Source organism: Cnephaeus nilssonii (genome assembly GCF_951640355.1).
Source record: "Cnephaeus nilssonii genome assembly, chromosome: 17".
Taxonomy (NCBI): domain Eukaryota; kingdom Metazoa; phylum Chordata; class Mammalia; order Chiroptera; family Vespertilionidae; genus Cnephaeus; species Cnephaeus nilssonii.
The window spans coordinates 37,782,344-37,786,362 of record NC_137088.1 but is presented as its reverse complement, the minus strand read 5'-3'; the positions used below and the strand labels follow the sequence as shown (position 1 = coordinate 37,786,362).

The 4,019-nt window shown below is 40.9% G+C and overlaps 1 pseudogene across 1 annotated transcript; it reads left to right on the top strand.

Annotated features, from left to right (window-relative positions):
• Nucleotides 1-865: 865 nt before the first annotated feature.
• On the top strand, nucleotides 866-2,484 carry LOC307113700 (E3 SUMO-protein ligase PIAS2-like; annotated as a pseudogene). Its single transcript has one exon. The product of its transcript is annotated as an E3 SUMO-protein ligase PIAS2-like (transcript).
• Nucleotides 2,485-4,019: the final 1,535 nt, after the last annotated feature.

The following is a 4,019-nucleotide window of genomic DNA, read 5'->3' as shown; positions in this document are numbered from 1 at the left end:
ATAATAAGTTTCTTTCGGGGATTAATAAAGCAGGAAAGAATGACCAGGTCATAATTTGGAAGAAAATATAATGCAGAAAGCTGAGTGTTTGGGGCTACTTTCTCCAGGGGAATTTTGCTAGTTCTGAAAGAGAGAGAGCTAAGAGGCTGAGAGTGTTAATAATACTCCAGAGCCCTAACTGGTTTGGCTCAGTGGATAGAGTGTCGGCCTGCAGACTCAAGGGTCCCAGGTTTGATTCCGGTAAAGGGCATGTACCTTGGTTGCGGGCACATAACCAGTAAGGAGTGTGCAGGAGGCAGCTGATCAATGTTTCTCTCTCATCAATGTTTCTAACTCTCTATCACTCTCCCTTTCTCTCTTTAAAAAAAAAATCAATAAAATATATTTTAAAAATAATAATAATACTCCAGACATTTTTGCCAGGGGAGTGGACCAAGGTTAAAGTTCAGGGACCACCACAGAGGAGCCCTGGTCACTCTCCTTGCCATGTGGACCTGGAAACCTGAATGGCTGCCTTAGGAGTAAGAATGAATAGAAAGTAGAGCAGCCCTGGAAGGCTCTGCAAACCAACTTTCAATCATCTCAGTGCCTAAAACTGGCTCAAGTTCATCCTGAACTTCTAAAGCCCCTGATGCCTTCCAAGAGCATACATAAAGGCTCCCTGGAAGAGGAAGGTAACATAATCCAAGGCCTATGTCATTGGGTTTATTCTAAGAATGCAAAGCTTGGACTGGGCCTGGCAGTGGTGTCTTCAGCAGCACCCAGTGCTAGATGTGCTGGAGGTGGCTGCCCTAGTGGTGGCAGAGTCATTGGTGGTTGTGGGATGGGGTGCTGTAGTGGCTGTGGTGCCCACGGGTGGTATGAAATGGCGGATTTCAAGGAGTTGAGGAATATGGTTTATGGGCTACAAGTGTTACTAGGCTTTGCTGGATGAAATAAAAGTAGGCGCAAGCATGACCTCCTGATGAGGGTGCTGCATTTATTGAAGGGCGGCTGCAGCCCTGCGGCTCAGACTGAAATCTGAGAATTGTACAGACACGGACACGCACGGACTTTTGAAGGACTTTCTAATGTATCCACAATCAAAGCATCAGTTTTCCATTTGGATGGTAGCCCATCACCTGTAGAGCCTGAGTAGGCTGTGGCTGGAATTCACACATTGCCTTCCACTTCAGTTACACCTCACTCACCATGCCCCTGTTTGTTCTGTGTTGTATCCAGATACCTACTAAGTGCACATTTGAGATGCAGCAGCCATCCCCCCAATGCCTCTTGTCCAGACTGTTGTGCAGTTAAAAACCTTGCCCTTTTATGAAGTTCTTGATGTTCTCATCAAGCCCATGAGTTCAAAGCAGTATTCAACAATTTCAAGAGAAGTTTTTATTTTTGGTCTGACATTTCAACTAGTTAGAGAGATAGCATATCCAGAGATATATATATATTTTTTTTTTTTTTGGCTAGGTGGTAGGAGAGATTATACAGTCCAAGTTCAGCAGAGACTTTGCTTGGCAGAAATAAGTTGTCCTCAGAAGGTAACTATCTCAACAGTCTATGTATAAAAGTAAATGGGAAGCTTTTTACTTTACCTGGCTACGCACCACCACCTAAAAATGAGATCGAACAGAGGCACCCTGGACGCCCTATGAACATTACATGTTTAGTTAGGTTATTTTCACCTGTGCCAAACCAGAGTTCCATTTCTTGGGCATCAGAAATTGGAAAGTTAAAGAAAAACTTACTGCAGATCCTAATAGTGAAACCGCCACAGCTAGCCTTCAGGTATTCTTGATGTGCCCTTTAGGGAACATGAAGCTGACAATCCCACACTGAGCAGTGGTTTGTACACACCTATAGTGTTTTGATGCTGCTCTTTATCTGCAAATGCATGAGAAGGAGCCCACCTGGATTTGTCTTGTGTGTGACAAAAAAAAAACAACTGCCTATGAACGTCTAATTTTAGATGGGCTTTTTATGGAAATTCTCAGTGACTGTTCTGATGTGGATGAGATCAAATTCCAAGAAGATGGCTCTTGGTGTCCAATGAGACAAAGAAAGAAACTATGAAAGTATCCAGCCAGCCGTGTACAAAAATAGAAAGTTCAAGTGTCCTCAGTAAGCTTGATCAGTGACTAGACAATGAGGCAGCAAGAAGAAAGCGGATGTTATTGACTGAACAACAGAAAGCTCTTCTGATGAAGAGGAAGACCCTCCTGCCAAAAGGAAGTGCATCTCTATGTCAGAAACACAAGGCAGCCCAACCAAAGGGGTTCTCATGTATGAGGGTGCCCAGTGTGACCGATTGATCCTGCTGCTATCCCACTTCCATGAACAGACTACACAGTACCATTCCACCACATGCAAATATCAAGCATGTCATCAGATTTGCCGGATTTGGATTTTCTTTCCCTTATTCCAGTTGATCCCCGGTCTCACCTCACCCTTCGCAGCAGGCAGTACGTCTGTCACCACCACCAGCCCCCATGAAAGCAGTCCTCGTGTAGTTCATGCAGCAGCAGGAGTGAGACAGGGTCATAGCCAGCAGTGGAAGGAACATTCCTGACATCGACTCACTCGATGGTGGGAATCATTCATCAAAACTGCTCTTTCTTAAATCTCTGGCCCGGGGAAGCTATTTTTTTTTTTTAACAATTACTTTGATATGGATTGAAATATCAAGTGGATACTTTTGCTTTCTGAGAGATGAACACAAACTGCAGCAAGGACCAAATGACACACAGGATTTGTCTTATTCATGCTGTATTCTGAGCATCGGATGTGTTCAGCCATAACTGTATCTTCTTGGGGGATGGATTTCAATTTCATGTTACTAGATGGATTCTACAAATCAGTTCAATAATTTTTGTTGTAATAAACAGCAATAAAATTATGTAAATATTCAATAAATGTTTTTCTATTTTAAAAAGATGTAATCAATGATTCTAAAATGATAGCAACTTTTATTTAACCTGATGTGATGGAAAAAATATATAGAAAGAAGCTATGTTTACCAAATGAGTCCTTTTCACAGAGATTTGTCCTATTTTGTTGAACTGATGAAGTCTTGATAAGTGGCCAAAGCTTGGGTTCCACTTTTCCTCCTGACCCCATCAAAGAAAAATGGCCTTTGTGTCACCCATTTTTCCCCTGGTTGTCATTTACACTTTGACAGTGTTTGCTCCCGAATGCAGAGAGAAGGCCTAGGGTCTGGCTGCTCTTTATTAGTGAGTATGTTGAAGAACACTATCCAGATTCTACCCTGACATAATGTGTGTTATTTTTGGTAATTGAATAGTCTCATTCTAGAGACTTCTACAGATTTCGGGCTTGCCTTCTCAAAAAAGAAATTCTATGCAGCCATTAAAGGAAATGTTTTTGGAGTAAGGTGGCTGGAATGTTTGTCAGAATTTTGTTCATACTGTCCAGAAATATTGAGAGCTTGGATATGGTGAAGCACAAATTTAGGGGAGGTGGGAATAACAAAGTTTAATTTGTTCTTAAGAACTTCTTTTGCTTGTTTACTTTAAAGAATAATATTGTTGAAACTTCTCAGATTTTAGTAACAGTTACCAAGAAAATATGTTTTAGATCTCTGATCATATTTAAAGAAAAAGCAAATAGCAAGAGATATGGAGGGCATCAGATTTCCTCTTTCATTTTTTTAAAAGGGAAATATTTCACTTTTTTAAAGGGCAATGTTTCCTGAAACCACAAAAGACAAAACAGAATTAGAAAATGTTTGAATTTAAGCAAGGAAGAGGTTAAGAAGAGGGACCTGACCCCCACTTTGAAAACCACTGTCTTATAGTGTGTGTTTGATTTTAAATCCCTCAGAAAACTGAGTTTTACCCTTAGAGAAACATTTTCATCCAAATTTTATATTTCCTTTCGCTTCATTTGGCTTCCTAAATACTTCTTGAGTTCTCAAGAGTTAATTCTTTCTCTCCCTAAGCTGTCTCTACTTTAAATAAAATACGTTTTTATTGATTTTAGAGAGAGAGGAAGGGAGAGGGAGAGAGAGA